General features: G+C 45.2%; 1 pseudogene; it reads left to right on the plus strand.

Annotated features, from left to right (window-relative positions):
* Positions 1-7,275: 7,275 nt before the first annotated feature.
* LOC128103976 (TGF-beta receptor type-1-like) lies at positions 7,276-9,335 on the plus strand (annotated as a pseudogene).
* Positions 9,336-21,483: the final 12,148 nt, after the last annotated feature.

Genomic DNA, 21,483 nt, shown 5'->3' on the forward strand with positions numbered 1-21,483 from the left:
GATTGAGTGGTTATCATAACAGGGTGAAGTTCAGACTGTGATGTCACTTGGAGGTTGAATTGGCTACTTTTCTGTTGCTGTGATAAAATACTGTGACAAAAAGCACTTACAGGAGAGTTTGTTTTAGTTTGTAGTTCCAGAAGAATGGAGTGGGGTGGATGGTGTGGCAGAGAGATGGAGTGGAGTAGATGGTGTGGCAGCAGGAGCTTGAGACCAGCCTGCCAGAAAGCAGTGATCACATTTCATTCACAACAGGAAACACACACACACACACACACACACACACACACACACACACACACACACACGGGGGGGGGGGGGAGGGGGGAGAGAGAGAGAGAGAGAGAGAGAGAGAGAGAGAGAGAGAACAGGAAGTGGAATGAGGCTATTAACCCTCAAAGCCTGCCCTTAGTGACATACTCCCTCAAACAAGGCTCTGCCTCCATAGTCTTCCCAAACAGCACCGCCATCTGGGGGTCAAGTGTTCAAACACATGAACTTGAGGAAACATTTCTCATTCAAACAACTACAGAGGTCAAGAGGTCTTGGGTGCTGGTGCTGATGCTGATGGCGTTTGTCGGTAGCCTGAGACAGTGCCACTTGGAATTAAATGGTCTGCGATCTGGAAGGTGCCAGTTATGCCAGAAGGTTAAGTAAGGACTAAAATGGAGAAGAATTATGCTGGTGAGTGGACTCAGGAGCGTTAGGAACCAGGACAACCAGCCCACACGCCTAAGCTATCCCTCGGAGGTAGTTAACCAGGTATGCGGCTTTCTTAATCTTTCAGTTGTTATCTCACAGTATCTTTGCATGGATGCAGCATTCTTCTTCCAGGGGCAGGCAGGTACCCCTTGGGTTGGTCGCAAGCATGATGTGGGCGCGGTAGTTTGGGAGTGTTACTGAAGCAAGAGAATCCACTGGTCTTATAGGGCCTTGAGGGCCACTGAACTGTTATCTCGTCTCAGCTAGTTTGGCTGACAAGTTATAAGCATAAGAAGCCAGTTTTGCTCTGGTACCCACCCATGCTGTGGTTTCTTGTCCCATTGGCAGGAGTATCAGCCGAAAGGCTCTCTTAGGTAGAAATAGTCCCCAAAGGGCTACTGAGTGCAGTTGGTTGTTAGGGGCAGTTCGGATGCGGGCAGTAACGAAGGCAATGGTGCAGGTGTCAGCCCAGTTTTCTGGAAGACACGGAGACCTTTAGTGCAGTGGTTCTCAACCTTCCTTATGCTTCGCCCCTTCATACAGCTCCTCACGGTGACCCCCAGCCATAAAATTATTTCATTGCTACTTCCTAATGGCAATTTTGCTACTGTTATGAATCGTAATGTAAATATCTGACATACAGGATGTCTGATATATGACTCCTGTGAAAGGGTCATTCAACCCCTAAAGGGGTTGTGGCCCACAAGTTGAGAATCACTGCTTTAGCCCCACACAGAAGGAGGGGCCCTGAGGACTTAAGGCATGTGGTAATATCTAAGCAGAAAAGCAGGTAGTTATTTAATTACTTTTTGTTTTATTTTATGTCCATGGTGTTTTGCTTGAATGTCTGTGTACCACATGCATGCCTGGTGCCCACAGAGGCCAGAAGAGGGCCCCGGGGAATTAACAGATGGTTGTGAGCTGCCATGTGAATGCTGGGAATTGAACCCAGGTCCTCTGGGAAAACAGTCAATGCTCTTAACCACTGGTCCATCTTACCAGTCTTGGTAGTTGGTCATTTTAGAGAAAGATGTTGTTGAGACGTGAGGGGAATAAGAAGCCAAGACCATTCAAAGGAAAGGGCGACGCTGGAGAACTTGATCTGGGGTGGAGAGGGGCTTTTGCTTTCCTAGTCCAGGCAGAGCATTTAGGTGTCATTAGGATCCTCTGTCACCATGATAGAGAGGGGGTTTGAAGGAATTTCAAAGAAGAGGTGCAGTTTCATCAAGGAGACAAGTCAGGACTTGTAAAGTCTGGTTTATTGACTTGAATTTTTATTTAGACGTTCATCCGACGTTCTAAGAGCACCTCTGGTGAGGCTCATATGTTGCCTTGGAATCGGTGTCTCTTGAGACAGCATTTTTATCTAACAGGTGGCTGAAATCGTAAGATGAAAGGGTGCCCACAGTAGTAGCCTCTTCTCAGTGGCCAGTGGCCCGACTAAGAGGATGCCAAGGAGATGTGAATAAGAGAAACTCGTGTTCATATTTGGCCACGAGAGTGTTGGAAGTGGTCCTGAATCCAGCAAGACAAGGGTCCCAGTGGGAATGGCAATGGGTGGAGATTGTGAATTGAGTCCGTTAGAACAGTGTGGCTGGGTATGTGCCACCAGACCAGTTAAGAGCTCAGGGTAAGCAGAGCCAGTGGTCTTCTGCAGGGGCTGACTGTGTTTTTGAGATTGTGAGTGTTAGTTCCCACCCGGGCAGCAGCCTGCCTGGGTCACCGCAGCGGCTACATCATCACCCGTCGCCATGTGCACCCCTTAAAAGTGTCAGCCAGGCGCACTTCTCTGTCTTGCCTTTCTTCTCTCTTGCTCTTCTTGCTGCCTTGTCTGTCTCTCCATCTGTCTGTCTGCCTCTCTCATGTCCCCACTCCAAGACAGCCCCTCTCGCTCCCCCAATAAACCTCTTGCACTAACTCTGTGCCGTCACTGGATGCCTTTAGGAGGATGGGTAAGAGGCGTGGACTGTGTAAGAAGGATAGTTGAAGCTGAGCCTGGAGTCCAGCCGGGGCAGCAGTCCTTGCCTGGTTTCTGCTTCCATTCTACCTGCGGCTTCTCTCCTGGCTTTGCTTGACGATGGACAGTAACCCGGAAGTTAAAATAAACCCTTTCCTCCCCAAGTTGTTTGTGGTCTTGGTGTTTGCCACAGCAGTAGAAAGCAGAGCAGAACACTGGCCTGGGCTTTCAGAGGAGAAACCCTCTCATGTTTCTACATGAGGCCAGTTTTTGAAGAGCTTGGACAGTGTTTTGATCAAAAGCGAGCTTAGGTTAGAGGTTAAAAAATCATTTTATGTATAGAGGGAAGAAACCGACAGGATGATGGACCTTTGGCTAATGCCTGTCTCTAGAGGTGGGGCTATCCCAAGAGTCCTGTGGGAAAATGATTTGGATAAACTGCTGGGCGAGCTGGGCAGAGGAGCTATGTTCCAGCTTTGACCTCATCCTCTTTGGCTTGTTTGTTTTTATTTTAACCCCCTTTAGCTCTGCTGTTCTCTTGCTGAGACAGTGAATCTCAGTTTTAGCCCACACTGGCCTCATACTGGATCTTCCAGTCCCAGCCTCCCAAGTGCTGGGGTCATAGTCAAGTTCCGGTCACGCTGGGCATCCTGGTGATTTCAATGTAGAGCAGATTCATGAGTCATTGAAATGGGAGAAAAACCCATGTAGAAAAAGGCGTAGTAGAGTGGTGGTTGCTGGCCTTTCCTTTTTGCTTCTGTTTAATTACTGAGGATAAAGAGTGAGAAAGCTATGCAAGGTACACATTGGAGAAAGCAGAAGGGAGAAAATGGCTAGTAGTCGGCAATGTACAACGCAGGAGGGCGTGAGGGGGATAGGGGAAGGGGGAACAGAGGCGGGAGAACTCCAAAGGTGTGTTTCGCTAGGGAATACTTCCCCTTTTGAGCAGAAGTTGGGATACCCTAGAAGACGGTGGAGCTAGAATGAGATCAGCACTCTTGGACATTTTGCTGAGGGTGGGGAGAGGCAAAAATAGCTGCCACATTGCAGGGATCTCCTGGGGGATATTTCTGTACTGGAAGCCCGTTCTTTGTAAATAGCTAAGAGAGGGGAACCCTTTCTGCTGGTCTGCCAGATGGGATTCATACGCTAGGGACAATTTATCCTTTTACTGTCACATAAACCCTGTTTTAAGCATCCAGTCTGCTTGACTGAGACTGCGCCCTCCCCAAGAAACTTGAGCAGCCCTTGCCTAGGGAGGCCACGGGAGCTTTCTCCTCCAAAGCTTTCCAACTTGAACTCTCCTGCTGGAGGACGGTGGCCTGGTAAGCGCTCTAGTGAGAACACCCGAGGCTGCCCCGGATTGCTTCAGGAAAGCTTCATTGTCAGGGAGGAGAGGAGGCCTGCATCTGGGGGTCGGGGGAATGGACTCCCTGTGGCACAAAGGACACTCTGTGTCAGTGCTGGTGGCACACAGGGACCGGGGAGCATAAAGTCCTCAGAGAGGATGCCTGGACCAGTTTCACACACAGGAGGTGAAGAGCAGGCGCCACTGGGTGGCAGTGCGGAGCCTATAGTTGTATCTCTTAAGGAGTCTCGTCACTCCTGTGTGTCTCCTCCACACAGTCTAAGCCATGTGTGCGCATGCCTGTGTCTCGGTCTGGCGGTGATGACGACTTACAAAGAAGGCAAGATGTCTTCTTTCTTCTTTCTGTCCCTCTCTGTAGCTGGGCTAGGGCTTTGGGCTATTAAGGTAGATATTCATTTAAAAAGCCATCCTAACAGCTACTGTAGAAAGTCGTTTCTGAGATGAAATGTAAAATATTTTGGCTCAAAATATTCTTGAGGAGAATCAAAGGAGATTTGTTTTTGTTTTTGTTTTTTGTTTTTTTGAAAGACCTGGGCGTATTACGTAAGGCAAATGCAGAGCGCCAAGGTGGAAGTTACGGTAGCGCTGCTCTGCCATCTGGTGGGCAAAGTGGTACCTGCAGTTTATAACAGCTTTCCGTGCTTTTATGAGTTAGAAAGTAAGAGGGTAAGCAGGCAGACAAACAAGAAAACTCCACAACTGTCCCAAATAAATACAGGAAGTCGATGTGTGGCCGCAAACTTCATTTTTGTTGCGATTTTTTTCGTGTTATATATTCTGATCACGGTTTCCCCTCCCGATGCTCTCAGATCCTGACACCGTCCCACCTACCCAACCATGTGAACTTTCTTTCTCTCTCTTAAAAACAAACTGATAACAACAACAACAACAGCAGCAGCAGCAGCAGCAGCAGCAGCAGCAGCAGCAGCAGCAGCAGCAGCAGCAAAAACCATAATTTAAAAAAGGAGGATGCAAGAAACACACAGCTACCACCAAAATCCGTAAAAAACACATCAGAAACCATAACATACAAAAGGCCAGTTAAGACAAAAAAAGAAAAAAAAAAAGCTCAAACAAAGCAATATGAGAAAAAAATGTTCACAAAAATACTTTTGAGTCTTCACTGTCTTGGCCATCTACTGCTGGGTAGGGGCTTGTCCTTAAGTGTGGTTAATACACCCAGTGAGATTCCATTGGAGAGAACTAATTTTTCCTTTGCAAGCAGATGTCAGTCGGAGATAGTTTCTTAGTTAGGGATGGGAGCCTGTGTCCACTTCCCTGTCTCAGGGCTGGGACCCCATCTGCAGGACCCCATCTGAACCTGTGCAGGCCCCGTGGAGAGCAACCAATAGCCTGAAAGGTTTAGGGATTTCCATGGGGCTCCTTTGGCTAATGACTCATCTAGATATAACCCATTCTTGCTTGGTAGTGGAGGTTTCACTTGAGGGCAACAGATATCTAGTTGGGGCACTGTCTCTCCCATTATTTGGTAATTCTATTTAGACTTTAGATTGGTGACTCCGTGTATATATTTTAAGAAGCTTATACTGTGGTAGATTTCCATATGACCCCTTAAATGGCCCTTTGCCTCTCTTCCATCCTCCTCTTTCTATAATCCTCCAGCTCTAGCTTCCCTCCCCACGGTCTCTCCTTAACTATATATTCTAGTTCCTCTTCCTTGGGAGGTCCCCACTCCCAGTCCCTTACTCTATACCTAACCTTTGTGGTTATAAGAACTGTAGCATGCCTACCAAGTGCTTAAAAGCTGACATCCACAAATAAGAGAAAGCACACAATATTTGTCCTTTGGGGTCCGGGTTACCTCACTCAGGATTATTTTTTTCTACCTCCATCCACTTAGCAGCACACTCGATCATTTTTTCAATAGCTGCATAATATTCCATTGTGTGAGTGTAGCACACTTCACTATCCATTCATATGCTGCTGAACAGTTAGGCTGTTTCCGACTTCTGGCTGTTATGAATAGAGCTGCAGTGAACATGGGTGAGTAAGTATCTCTGTGCACCTAGGTTCTCAGGTAAAGAGTGCCTGCAGGTATTGGTGGCTGACACAAAGGGATGGGGTAAGGGAGGAAGGCTGGGTCTGCAGAGTCTCCAGGGAACAGAGGCAGAGAGGGAAGACAATTCCCTTCAGGTAGTCTGCTACAGGGTTGGGGATGAAGAGGATAGTAACTCTTAATGAGAAAATGTTTTCTTGTGAAAAAAAGATGGATGGCCATTTAAAATGGAATATTGAGCTTTGTGGAGCAATCACTAAATTATTTCTTATTCTTATAGTTTTGCTACAAAGGGGTGAACAATTTGCCAAGGTTTGGTACGGCTCTTGGGGTTGATATTTGAGATACATTGGTCTAAAATTCTTCATATTTGATATGTATCCGGGGACTTTTAAATGGTTCATCATGGAGTCTGGGATCTAAAATATCATTTAGAGTTGTTTTTCATATCCACTTCCTACCAAATATGTTTTATTTATTTGTTTGCCTGTTTTTATGTGTATGAGTGTTTTGCCAGCATGTATGTTTATGCTCCATGTATGGCATGATGCCCACTGAGGCCAGAAGGCAAGATTATAACCTTCAGGACTGGAATTATAGTTAGTTGTGAGCTACTATGTGTGTGCTAGGAATCAAACACATGTCCTCTGGAAGAGCAGCCAGTACTCTTAACTGTTGAGCCATCTCTCCAGCCCCCAAAGACATTTTTTTTTTTAAATTTATTTATTGTGTATTATGTATACAGTGTTCTGCCTGCATGCCAGATCTCATTACAGATGGTTGTGAGCCACCATGTGGTTGCTGGGAATTGAACTCAGGACCGCTGGAAGAGCAGCCAGTGCTCTTAACTGTTGAGCCATCTCTCCAGCCCCCAAAGACATTTTTTTTTTTAAAATTTATTTATTGTGTATTATGTATACAGTGTTCTGCCTGCATGCCAGATCTCATTACAGATGGTTGTGAGCCACCATGTGGTTGCTGGGAATTGAACTCAGGACCGCTGGAAGAGCAGCCAGTGCTCTTAACTGCTGAGCCATCTCTCCAGCCCCCAAATACATTCTTAAAAATTGTCATAGTTCCATTTCTTTCTGAGTCTTGAGGGGTCCTATGGGCTTGTTCCCTTTTACTTTATTTAGGAATGAATTGTCTCATATGGGCATAGTCACAGCATTTTCCTGGGGTGCTTTTTTTTTTTTTTGGGAAGTTATCTCTAGATGTTGATTGTGCAAACCCAGCTTGAGTGCCTGTTACGTGTTTGCAGCCAAGCTGGCCTTGACCACATAGAGACCCACCTGCCTCTGCCTTCTGAGTGTTGGGATTACAGGTGTGCACCGCCACACCCAACTTGGTTACACGTTTTTGAGGCATGGTTATGATATGCAGCTGAGGATGGTCTTGAGTTTATGACTGTTTTGTCTTACCTTTCTGTAATTGAAATTGAAAGTTTTCCTGTGTCCTGCCTGGTCGGCGATCAGGACAAATCTCTCTCACCCGCCGGTCCCACAGCTGCTTGGAGCCAAACAAACAACACAGAGGCTTACATTTGCCGTCCAACTTGTGGACATGAGTTCATGAAAAAGCCACTTGCCTGCGGCCTTGCAGACCCTGGATCAGGCCCAAGCTGCACGCAGCCAGTTGTGGTGGCGCATGCTGGTAGGATTTGCTAAGGGAGGCGGAGGCAGGAGGATCATGAGTTCAAGGCCAGCCTGGGAGGCATGCTGAGGAGAAGCTGCAGCCAGGGCTGGGCCAGGCCACAAGCGGTGTCAGCAGGACCATGGAGGCGGCAGCTGCTGCTCCGTGTTGCCAGCTGCTTCTCATTGTGTTGGTGGCAATGTCGACACTGCAACCAGGCATGAAGGGTTTACTGCTGCTTGTTCAGAGAACAGTCACCAGGACCATCGTGTTACAAGAAAGCATTGGCAAAGGTCGGTTTGGAGAAGTTTGGCCAGGCAAGTGGCAGGGAGAAGTTGCTGTGAAGATATTTTCTTCTAGGGAAGAACGTTCGTGGTTCCGAGAGGCAGAGATTTATCACACTGCGATGTTACACCACAAAAACATCCTAGGATTTATAGCAGCAGACAACAAAGACAATGGCAGATGGACTCAGCTGTGGCTGGTGCCGGATTACCATGAGCATGGATCCCTTTTGATTACTTGAATAGATACACTGTTACAGTGGAAGGGATGATCAAACTCGCTCTGTCCACAGCAAGCGGTCTTGCCCATCTTCACATGGAGATTGTTGGTACCCAAGGAAAGATTGGTACCCAAATCTCACAGAGATCTGAAATCAAAGAATACTTTGGTGAAGAAGAATGGAACCTGTTGTATTGCAGACTTGGAACTGGCTATGAGACAAGATTCTGCCACAGATACAATTAAGATTGCTCCAAACCACAGAGGAGGTACAAAATTAAACAAACAAACAATCAAACAAACAAACAAATAAATTTCTGCAGGGAACCATGACCATGCCTAACAGTGACGTTGAAGTCTTCAAAAAGATGATGGGATCCCACAATGACAATTCCACATGGACTATGATAAAGCCATTAAGCTGATTAATACCACCCGAAGATCGGCTTTGGACTACAAACTGATCTGATCAAATTTCTTGCTTTGAAGCCCATCCCAACCATTTGCTAACTACATGATCTTGGACAAGTCAATGGCTATTTCTATGCTCATTGTTAAACTAAAGATCTGTGGCAAACACAGAGACTCATGGCTGCTCCACGTATTGAGACTATGTCATGGTTAAGTGTTCAGCCCTAAATAGGATGTTTATACCGCCTTCACTAAGGTACTAATTGGACATTAAGCAAGACAGAGTGGAAAGAATTTAAGAGTCAGAGACAGGAAGAAGGACTTAGAAATGCTGTCTTTAAGACAAGATGCAACCATAGCAAGCATGATCTGTCTTACAGTAGCTTCGGTTGTGGGTATTGAGCCTGTGTAAGATAGGGCACGTAAACATCCAACCGTGGATGGGGAAGGGTTCATTGCACACTCCCTCTGCATTCTGATGGGCATTGCATTGACTCTGTAAACCACTTTCAGTAATTTAAGCATTTCACCACGTTAGTTTTACCCATCTATGAGTGTGTAAGGACTGTCTGTTAGCGTCTTCTGCAGTATTTTAAAGTTTTCACTCAGGAGTTCTCAGTTTCTTACTCTGTTCATCTCCTTGCTTGTGTCTTCTCTGAGGTCATTTTGGCAAGTGGTATTTTGAGTTCTTTCTCTGGGACTTTGCTCATTTCAGCATCTTTGGATTATGATGTTCTGGAGGAGTCATGCTGCCAGCCTGGGCTATATAGCAAGTTTCAGGTGGCTTGGCCTTCCTATGAGACTGTCTTAAAAATAAAATGAACTAAAAAGAATAGCTCTAGTACTGTGTGTGTGTGTGGGGGGGGGGTAGACTATGTGCTGAGCATGTATGAGGCCCTGCATTGAATCTCAAAAACACACACCCTCCAAACAAAAGCAATAAGAAAAAAAAAAAAGCAAAAGAAAAAAAGCTAGCATGATTCTTTTGCAAATTCAAGTTTTAGATTTTCTGCTCTAAGTGAAACTTCCCTGAGTGGTAGTACTCCGTTCTCTGTGGATGGAAGGAAGCCTTGTTTGACAAGCTTGGGGACACTTGCATTAAGACAAGTGGGTTTAGGCCAAGTCAGACAGGTGTCTTGTCCTGCACTGCGAGGGTATGAGAGAAGGCTACTGGAGGAGTGTGTGTCTCAAGTTAAGGTCGGTTCCAAGTCTAAGCCTTGTCAGTTTCCTCAGAAACACGCTCATGCTTCCGAATTATCCTGCAACCTCTGTCTTCCCCTACAGTGTCTTTACCATGTAGTTACCCCACCGAGAAACCAGATAAAACCCGCGAACAGTGAGAATCTCACTTGTCTTTGAAAGAGCTAACCCACCCTGTTTCAGGTAGGTTTTTTGGGGGGCACAGGGAGGTGAATTAACTAGATCAAGACCACAGAGGTTATTACCACTATGTACCGAGGTCCAAAGTCATATGGGTGTATTTCCAGCCTCTACGCGGTGAGCTTGTTCAGATCTCTGTGCCTCCGTGACCTGTGACATGTGAAAAACATATGAACAACCACAAACACGTTTTAAAAGGTTTGATAGAAGATGGAACTGTTAAACCACACCCAACTAATAAGTACAATTAATACCTATTAATACAAGTTTAAATATTTCAAAGCATTTTTTTTTCTTTTTTCAGAGTGGTATTTGATTTTTCTTCCTCCTCCTCCTCTTCTTCTTCCTTTTGCTGATGGGGATCGAACCCAGACTTACACATGGTGAATACGCACTCTGACATTGGGCTACACCTCAGCCCCAGTAGTTAGGAGATGGAGGCACTGCCCATTACTCTAACTAGGAGGTTCCTTTTAGCCCCAGTATTTAAATTTTATATAATTAATGCAGCCATTCATGTCAAGAGTCAAAATAAAGTAATGAACATTTGGTGCGAAGTCTTTCTCCACTTCTGTTCCCTGGCTCCTGTGTTTGGAAGCAAATAACACTGTCACTATGCCAATCTCTTATTGTTCTGTAGACACTGTATGAAGTGCCTGCCTGGAGGTTTTGATATGCTCCTTCCTCCAAGATTTTTCAGACAAATAGTGTTGAGTAGAACTTTTCTTGCGTGAGTGTTTGATTAATAACTTGTCTGGAGCTCCATTCCATACTCACAGGGATCGGGCTTCTTCGTTCTGCAATGATGGATGCTGCATGTTACCTTGGCTACACATGCATTAATTAAACCAGTATCCTGTTTGCTAGACGTGCTGTGTGCAACATTTTGCTGCCTCAAACACAGCTTCGTAGTTTTTGTCATTTTGTATGGTCACACATAAGGAATAAGTGATGGTCTTCAGGAGTGTTTTGAAGTTTTCTGCAGAGATTGTACAAAATTTGCTCTTTGGGTGTTAAAATTATGCTCTGAAGTATATTTTTTCCTATCCTCATCTTTCATTATATTCATTGTTTTTTCAATACTGAGGAATACGTCCAATGTCTTGGACATGCCAGGCAAACACCCCATCACTAAGCTACAGCCCCTGAATGCTAGCATATATGTGTGTGTGTGTGTGTGTGTGTGTGTGTGTGTGTGTGTGTGTGTGTGTATGTGTGTGTTGTTAAGTTCTGTATTCTAAAAGATATCACACACATAAACACATAAGGTTTATAATGTTGGTTACACTTCTTAGATGATTCTTTTGACTTTTATAGATGCATATCATATTATCTACAGAAAGCAGAGTCATCACCTCCTTTCCCGTATTTCTATTTCTTATTTTCTCTATCCTAATTAGTATTAACCAGACACTCTGAATTAGAGGTAAACAAACCGAAGCACATGGGGTACACCTAGTTTACCATCTATATTTATGGAGTGCCAGGAGATCAAAACCACAGCCATTTATGGTTTTGGATTATTTGTGATTGTGCAATACAGAGGCATAGAAGCTTATAAAGCCTTAACTATATTAAGATGTTGTCAAATATTCCATTTTCTGTGCCAAAATAAGATCATATACATTTTGTATGCAAGAACAAAATCATAACTAACAGTGGCCATCCTTGCTTTGTTTCTGACTTTAATGTATATTCGTATTCCTGCTCACTAAGTATATGATGTCATGGGGTTATTTAAGACACATTTGGCCGGGCGGTGGTGGCGCACGCTTTTAATCCCAGCACTTGGGAGGCAGAGGCAGGCAGATCTTTGTGAGTTCGAGGCCAGCCTGGTCTACAGAGTGAGATTCAGGAAAGGTGCAAAGCTACACAGAGAAACCCTGTCTCGAAAAACAAAACAAAACAAAACAAAACAAAAAGGACATATTTGCAAAGTGACACTGTCCCTGTAAGAGGCACAGTCTATGCAGCATCCTTTTGTATTTCAATAGACCTTTAATGGCCACCTCAAGAAAGATACTGTGAGAAAGTAAATTCTCTTGTTTTTCTTAGCCAGCTTAGTAAATGGCATACCTGTTACTCTCTACTGGGACACTCACTTTAGATGCCTTTGCCTGACTTTAGAGAACAGAATTCTGAGGTTTTCCCATGGAGACTTCACATCGGAAGAGATGCCTGGGGGGAACCAGTTGTTGCAGTCACAGGTGTTTCCATAGCCACAGTATTGGTCGTTGGCCAGTGAGGAACTCAGAGATATAAGCTTCTTTGGCTTTATTAAAAAACAAAATCTGTTGAAGTTCTTGTCTGTGCAAAGGCTCTTCAAAAACGTTTTCATGTACTCCTGAATGTCAATCATGTCAGAGACATGGTACCAGGAGCTGTGGCTCAGTAGCAAAAGACAGAGTATGTATTTCATGAGATAGTCAGTGACAAACCTATACACCTTTATAACACAGTGGAATGGATACTGTACGGATGAAAGAGCGTGATCCTATCAAGGTACGTAGGGGTGGCTTTTTTTCTGAATGGGTAGAACAGGTGGGAGAGGGGGGAATGAAAGGCTTCCTGGAGGGGTCAGCATACTCTTAAGTCAAGTCTACTTAGCTAAAAGTCGCAATGTACTCCAAGGGCACCTTGGTGCTCTTTCATCCTGTCATAAGACTTAGTTGGGAAGTTGGCAGAGACCTGGGAGGTGTCTAGCACAGCACAGCCAGTCAGGCAGCAACTCTATGTAATGTCACCGGAAATTGAGGATTAAGCAGGAAGGCACAGCCAGAGCTGTGAAGAAGTGTGGGGAAAGGACAGGGCGTGGTGGCCCAACCCTGCATACCAAACACTTCTCCTGCAAGTCAGCTTCATCCTCCACAATCCTTTTCTTGTTTTAAGGAGAAATTTAAGTAGAGACTAAAATGAGGAGAAGTTTCACTAAGCCAGACCTGAGAATTTGCTCTGATCCTACGTAGATCTGTTTCCCAGAGCTGCCCCAGGGATTCTTAGGGTCTAGGGATGTTTCCTGGATTTCCCAGAGCTGCCCCAGAGATTCTTAAGGTCTAGTGATGTTTCCTGGATTTCCCAGAGCTGCCCCAGGAATTCTGAGGTCTAGTGAGGTTTCCTGTGATTTCCCAGAGCATCAACTCAGTTGGTAACCGTGGTATGATGTGGAGGCTTTGAACTAGGGAGGCCTGGGTCCTTTACAACCCTTATGTTGGGACCCAGTTTCCTCGTCTGAAGCATTAGACATAGTCAGTGTGAACGCACACAGGTACAAGTGTCTTGTGACTGTGTAGAAAGCGCATGCTTTCTAGTCTTCAATCTTGGGCATCAGAGGAGTGAGACCTGATGACCCAGTAGTATTCTGGAGGTACACTCTGATTCATTAACTACCTAAGGCCAAGCAGCTTCAGGCTCACTTTATCTAATCTCACTTTTAGGGACTGGACTAAAACAGAGCCACACAGAGGCAGAGACAATCCTTACTGTGCCCTGGATGCCTCCCCTCCTCCCATATGCTTTGTGCTTCCACAGGGAGGTTTCTTGACATGCCAGCTGCCTGGCTTCTAGCTGTTCAGAAAATCTGAGGATCCAGGGATTGTGTGGAATTCAGTGTCTCGGAAAGGTCCAGGAGCAGAGCGAGATGTGGCTGCAGTGGGCAGCTAAGGAACTTTTCATCACCAATGCAGTAAAATACATGTCCAGTAATCTAGAAATTTCTCATGTCCAGCCTTCCCAAATCCCGTTGGTTTTAGGAATACTAAAAACAATTGCCTCTGGCATGCTACTTTATATTATTTCTGTAATAATGTTCTCAACCACAGTCACTCTTACCTGCAAAGCACTCAACATCAGCCTTACTGTAATCACTAAGGTATGTGTGAGACAGGCAAGGTAGGACTTAGTTTTTTTGAGACAAGGTTTTACTACATACACCAGTCTAGCCTAGAACTCACAATCCTGCTTCAGCTTTCTGAATATTCAGATTATGGGCATGTAGCACTAGATCTGGCAAGACAGGCCCTTTTATGCCCATTGGCTAAAATGTGGCTCAGTGGTTTGTCTGAGGGAAGCGGAGACTTTATACCAGGTTCTGCACCAGGTCCTTAGGAGATACTGTGCTATTAATACTCCCGATAACCCCACAGGAGGGCAGTTCAATCAAGGCTTTCCAGTTGAGAAACTAAAATTGCAGAGATACTGAGGAGGTCAAATGAAGTCACACAGTTGTCTCAGACAAATGGCAGATCCATGGTTGGAGTGCAGGTCTAAATCCTGTGTTATTTCCACCTTTTTCCTTTTTTAAAAAAAGCGGCCCATCTCAGCTCCAATTGTGTCCAAATAGAAGCATGTGTTGCGGCTGGTTGTTGAGTCTGAGATAAATAGCTCCTTTTAGACTTTTGAGACAGCCAAATGCTTTCAATATGCTCCCAAGGTTGGTAACTGGGTCTGAATAGAAGCCAGATGTTCTGGATCCCAGAATTATTTCCTTACATATTTGTTCTCGCTCTCCCAACCCCCAGTCCTCCGTTCAACGGAGGAGGAAGGGGAGGTGAGACCAGACCCATTTTGCTTCTTGTGTCTTTCTTTATAGAGAGTAGTTGAGACTGAATCTGGGCTGGAGTGGGCTGTGACCTGGGGTAGGATGGAGACTAGAAGAAAAAAAAAAAAAGAATAGAAAGGGGCCCTGTGCCGCCTGACCCTTCTGTATTCCTTCACAGTTGACATCCCAGACCCAGCTTCCCGCTAGGAGGAAGTGCCCTGCCGTTAGCCTGTTGATTACTAAAACAGAACCAAGGCAGCTCTTGTCAGCTCTGCTTCCTCCATGCGTGTTGGCAGGTTAAAAAAAAAAAAAAAAAGATTCTTGTTTTATTACTGTTTGTCAGACTAGGGAGCCTTTGAAGTTCTTTACAGATCTGACTTTTATTAGAGAACGGAGGAGTTGGGGGTTGGCAAGTGGGATGGATGCAGCCCATCAAAATATTCTGCTGAGCCTCCAGCCAGCTCCCTCCCTGGCACCCCGTCTTTGTCTGAAAAGGCTTTTGACATGGTGTTTCTGTACGTGGCCTGCCTTCCAGATGAGAGAGTGACATCTGTTGTCGTAATATAGGGAGGAAATTATGATTACTTAATGATAGCGTGTCGCCGCTTGTCGTGTCTTTATTTTCCTTTTAAAGAGTTCCTGTCACAGCACCGCACAATTGGCCTTCAATCCTGGGCCTGAGCTGGGACCTCATGTGGGGTACAGGGTGGTGCAGGGGTGTCTGCGGAGAGCAAGAGGGAAATAACAACAAAAATGTTGCTGTCTGGCTTGGCTCCCTGCTCCTCTCCACCCAATGGAAGCAGAGACCTCACTGATGTGTGGCCTGGGCTGTGTATACGGGACTTCAAAGTACGATGTCCGAAAGGCTCCCAGATCCTAACGATCATCACTCCTTGCCTGAATCCAGAAAGCATTGCTCACGGAAACGGGGGGAGGGGGAGAGGTGAGAGCAGAGTCAAGTCTCACTTGGCTGGTGCAATGCTTCATTTTCTGCCCTCATCCAACATAGCTTTCTGAGCCCTGGAACTGTGCATCAACTGTGAGTTCCTCTGCTCAAATAAGAAAATACAGACTACTCATTGCAGCATGTAACACCTTTCATTCCCAAGCTGGCCCTTATCTGCCAAGGTCTACCTCTCAGCCACCTTGAATGCTTTGTCCCAGTCAGGCACCCTTCACTTCCTTAAAAAAGGAGTATCTATCTATCTATCTATCTATCTATCTATCTATCTATCTATCTATCTTGTGTTTGTGTGATGAGTGTTCATGGTATGTGTGTGCGTGTGTGTGTGTGTGTGTGTGTGTGTGTGTGTGTGTGTGTGTGTGTGTGCCTGGGACAAGTGTGGTTCTTGGAGGCCACAGGAAGACATTGGGTGTCCAGCTCTATCACCCTCCACTAAGTTCCCTTGAGACAGTGTCTTACACTCAATCCACAGCTAGTCTGACAGCCAGCAAGCCCCAGACATCCTTCTGTCTCTGGCACTTGCAGTGCTGTGGTTACTGGTACCTATGGGACCATGCTTACTTCTGGGGATTTGAACTCAGGTCCCCACGGTTGTGCAGGAAGCACTTTTACCCTATCAACCATCTCCCCAGCCCCAACCCTCTTCCCCTTTTCTTGAGACAGGGTCTCATACAGCCCAGGCTAGCCTTGAACTGGCTAAGTAGTAGAGACTGACTTTGAACTCCTGATCCTCCTGCCCCCTACCTTTAGTGCTGGGATTGCAAACATGCTACACCATGACGGGCTTAATGCTGTGGAACAGTCTTTTTGTACACTGGAAAGATGTGTCTGTGCAAGATGCCTTCTGATTGGTTTAATACAGAGCTGAATGGCCAATAGCTAGTCAGGAGGAGGTTAGGCAGGACTTCCGGGCAGAGAGAGAGGAAGAGGATATGACTCTAGGCCCTGGAGAGATGCTAGGGGACGCGAAGAGAAAACAGGAGGGGCGAGATGGAAGACAGGTTAAAAAGCCACCAGGCAAAATGTAGATTAATATAAATGGGTTAAAGCCTAAGCTATAGGCCGGGCTTTCATAGGTAATAATAAGTCTCCGTGTTGTTTTCTTGTGAGCTGGCGGTATAGAGAAAGACTCTCTACAGCTTAACAACTAATTTAAGTCGTTGAGTATTTGCAGTATTGGGAAGAGCTAGATACTTGTGACCCTATAACTTGTGACTCTCTATCAGTCTGGTTAGTCTAGGAAATACAATCAGTATGAAAAGAAAGCTGAAAAATAAGTATGGTGAGATATGACTCACCTAACTTAAAACACCCACAGCTTCTTTTGTCTCCATCTCACAGGTGTCTATTACACATTGTAGCCCGTTCAATTACATCCCTCCCCAATCCCTGCCTGCCTGAGCAGAGTAATGGCTCCTCTTGGCGACTTCTGGTCACTCTCTGTCGCGGCTGCTTCCAGGGTGACAATTTCCGGTTTTAGTCCACTTCCCTCACTGAGTCCTGGGCCCTTAAGGACAGCAACTAAGTTACATTTAGCTTTGTGCAGTAGGGAAAAGAAGTCACAAGAGTTTCATGAATGCTTAGAGTAAATTGTCATTAAAAAACACTAAGTTGCCGGGCGGTGGTGGCGCACGCCTTTAATCCCAGCACTCGGGAGGCAGAGCCAGGTGGATCTCTGTGAGTTCGAGGCCAGCCTGGGCTACCAAGTGAGTCCCAGGAAAGGCGCAAAGCTACACAGAGAAACCCTGTCTCGAAAAACCAAAAAAAAAAAAAAAAAAAAAAAAAAAAGACACTAAGTTGGTCTAACTACAATAGTGAGTACAGTAGCAACTAGCTCTTAACTTTTTGGGAAGTTAAACTTTTTGTCTTCTAATATATCAATTCAATATTTTGCTTCATTATCATTACTACACCATCCCCTGTCAGGGCTGGAGATCTGGAGACTGAATACAGGGACCTGCACATGCTGGGCAAATGCTCTTCTTTTGAGCCAAACCACCATCCCCTGCTTCCTTATAATAATTTTGTTGGTGTTTGCTTTTTAGACAGAGTCTCTTTATAGAGCCCCGACTGTCCTGGATTAAAGGCGTGAATCACCACCCCTGCCATCCTTACAGTAGTTTGAAATATGTTATGCCGAGAGCAGACATTAAATGGAAGAACACATGATTCAGAGATTAAATGACTTGTTTATGATCTCATAAGTCACAGGGTTGACTTCCAACCCTGTGTGTGCGTGCATGTGTGTGCACATGTGTGCTACATGTACATGTGTATGTGTATCTTTGTATGTGCATATGCCAGGTCACATGAACATGTGCACAAGTGCATGCAGAGGCCAGAGGTCAGTCAACACTGAGTTTTTTCCTTAAGTATTTTCCGTTTAATTTTTTGGGGACATGGCTTTTTTTTTTTTTTTTATTGAACCTGGAGCTCATTAATTTGGTTAGACTGGCTGGCCAATGATTTTTGAGAATCCTCCTAATTCCCTTCATCCCTCTACTCCTATCCAGTGTTAGGGTTACAGATGCTCACCACCAAGCCTGAGTTTTTACATGCATGCTAGGGATTTGAACTCAGATCTTCATGCTTGAGCCACAAGCACTTTACCAACTAACTGAGGCGTCTCCAAGCCCCCAAGATAGTACTTTCCTATTGGGGCTTTTTGAATGAGAATAAATTCACAAGTCAGTTCATCCTTTCCTTCCTCTTTCCTTTCTGCCTCTCTCCTCCCCTCTCTCCTCATTTACTCATTCATGTAGCAAGGAATAATTAAACACCATCTATATGCATTCTATTATCCACAAGGGATAAAATAATAAGTAAAACTTCCTGGCTGTGGCATCTGTGTAGGTAACAGTCCTTTGGAGAACTTGAAATCCTTCTAAATAATGCACAGCATGTGGGCTGGTAAATGTTTGGTAACTTCTTGCAAGGATGTGTCATGCTAGAATAGTGATAGTAAGATGGAATGTTTCCTGGGACGTTGACAGAGTTCTCCTCACTTGGAGATTTTTCTGAAGCTAATTGGGAAGGGGGTGGGGTATTAATTCACTTTGTTGAGTTCTTAAGAGCTCTTCCCTGTGCAGTGAATTGCTTAATGGTGGAGGCTTTGATGCAGGCAGGTACTTTTAGTAGAATCCGACTGCTATTGCCCTCTTCGCAACCTGCACTGTTGTGTGGGCAGAAACCAATTAGACCTAAATTAATTAGCAAGAAAATGATGGGCCCACTTGCTGAGCCATTCACAACAGCCTGTGAGGAACAGCCTTTGTAGGATGCTTCGAGCGAGCTTCTTCGGCTGAACCCTAATGATTGAAGTACTTCCAAGCATGGGAGTAAATTTAAGCAGTTGCTGGGGTAAGTGGTTTACTTCTTTTAACCCATAAAAGTCCTTAATTCAGAGGCAAAACATGGTACTTGGAACTTCTTGGTTCTTTGACAAGCGTTGAGACAGACGGGCTTAGAATCGAGTCGTTTCATCTGTTAAGGCCATCAAGAGTTGAAGAAATTGATGGCTGAAAAATCACACAAGGGCCAGTATTCAGACAGAGAAAAGTCAACATTGAAACAAGGACAGTATCCCACTAGTCCGCTGCAGGACAAGCTCACTCTGGCAAGTTTCTGCAGACTCCTCGCTGATACCTCTTCCTCTGCCTTTTTCTTTACCAGGGTTCTTATTCCCGGGGCTCCGACCTCAACTAACGGCTCCTCCGTGGCCTCTCATCTTCTCTGACATTGTGTCCAACCTTGATCACTTCCCTGTCAAGACCACACAAATTCCACCTTGAGTCCCAGCTGTTCACAGTTCTTGTCCTGGATACCACACTTGCATGTTACATGTACCGACATGGCATGATTGGATGGGTAGGCACCTAGGAGATTACTGACGTGCACCAGGTCTGTGGCTGTGAGGATGCCTCTAGAGAGGACTCACTGAGAGGGAGGACTCACTGAGAGGGAAGACCCACTCTGACTTGGGGACCAGGTGGAACAAAAGAGAAAGAAGAAGCCAGAACAGGCTCGTGCTCTCTGCTTCCTGGCTGCTGTGAGCAAGCTCTTTTCTTTCTTGGCTCCCTTCTGCCATGATGCCCAGCCTCCTTGCAGTCCCAGAATCAGAGACATTTGACCATTGACGGAAACCTTTGAGACAACCGTGAGCCACAGTAAACCATTCCTCCAATGAAAAAGTATCTATCAGGTGTCCTGTCATAGCATGCCCAGCTTATAAGCCAGAGATCCAAGCCCTGGTATTCACCTCGGACTCTCATTGACTTCCCTACGCTTTCTGTTATTCTTATTCTCCAATGTAGAAACCCCATCAAAACCTACTTCCCTCTGCCCCCATTATTACTGTCTTAATAGAGGGGACTAACAACTTTTCTGAATTATTTCAAAAACCACTTTTTTTGTGGTGATCTTGTACACCGATTTGTAATTATTATTTGGGAGGGGGTTGATGGGAATGGAGCCCATGCCAGGTGTCTACTAAGCTATACCATCCCCAAATCCTGTTTGTGAGTTTTCTAATTCATGTATCACATGGACAGATTGATTTTTCAAGGGGGGACTTTTAGAGTGGTCATTGACACTCTCAAATCTTAAGATATTCATGGCTCTGCAAAGCTGAGGGATAATATCTAACTTCCAACTTCAGCCTTGGGCTTTGCAATAATATGATCCAACTCTAGCTACTTCCCTGTTGGAATGCTATGCTCTGGCTTTTCAGAGTTCATTTTCCTTGTGTATTGTTTCTACTCGCAGCTGAGGGAAGATACATCCAATATACACTCATCTTTCAAACCTTAAACGTAGACTATATCTTGTGCTACGTTAGGAAGCCTTATTATGCAATGGAAGTACCTGTTACTTGTCTATCTTTCACATGGATGGGATAGTGTCTAGCTCATTACTGTGTTTCCAGAGAAGGCAGAGGGGGGTTGGTGAGTTTAAATTTGAATCGACTCATCTTGTAGATTTTCCTCCCCTAAGACTCAGCCTACTTTAACTTGTCTTCCATACTGCTCCAGGGTGATCTTTCTGAAATGCAAATGAATCTATGCTGCTCCCAATAAATCTTTTAGCAGCTCCCCGCTATTTGAGAGAATGTGGGCTATGCTCTTTGTCACGGCCCTCTGTTGCTTTTTCCACACAGTATCCACTTATTCAACTTATTGTCATACTGTGTTTTCATTCCCTCTTAGTCTTTGACTCTGAGACGCAGACACAGTTCCAGCCTTCAGGGTCCATGTTATCCAGGCTAAGCCAAATAATATCATCACTGTTTCGGCCACAGTGACAGGTTTAGGAATATACAGGTTAACCAAAAAGGCCCGTGAAAGTTTCATAGGGATATTTTGGAAAATGACTCTTAACTAGATCTTGTACCAAGGTAAGCCCAGAACTTAGGTCAAAACAAAGTAAGGCGGAGCCTGGATCTGGATAGTCCTGGTTACTTCATTTGACCTTTGACCCAGTAATGCTTGAAAGAGGCCTTCCCTTGTGATTTCATCCAATACCCTTTTCTGCTTGCTTGAACCAGATGTCAGTTCATCTACTTATGCATTCATTGCACACAGATCCACTGTACTTCTGCACTGTTCTAATGACAGTGACAAACAGACTAGGTCTTTCTTCAGTGATTGACAAGAGACCTACCTCACTGATCCACAGTCCACAAACATACTACACGGCAAGCTTGGTGTCATCATGACTGTGCAGAATCGAAAGCCCCCCCCCCCCCCCGCATCCCGATCACGCCTCTGCACCCAGCCATCACTGAATTTGTACCCTCTAGCATCTCTTCTCTATGGCCACCCCCTCTCAACACCTTTGTCTTCTGCCAAGAATCATTTCCTCCTTTACCCATTGCATGCCACATCTAGTGCCATCCTGGCCCAATGTTTCCCCTAGATCCTCACCGAGGCCTCCAGGGCATCTCTTTGGTCACTTGTCTGGTTACTCCATCACCTCTGCTGCATTGGTTTTGTTTGATATCGGCCCTGAAAAA

The sequence above is a fragment of the Peromyscus californicus genome, unplaced genomic scaffold (assembly GCF_007827085.1).
Source record: "Peromyscus californicus insignis strain IS unplaced genomic scaffold, ASM782708v3 Scaffold_11__1_contigs__length_118956290, whole genome shotgun sequence".
NCBI lineage: Eukaryota > Metazoa > Chordata > Mammalia > Rodentia > Cricetidae > Peromyscus > Peromyscus californicus.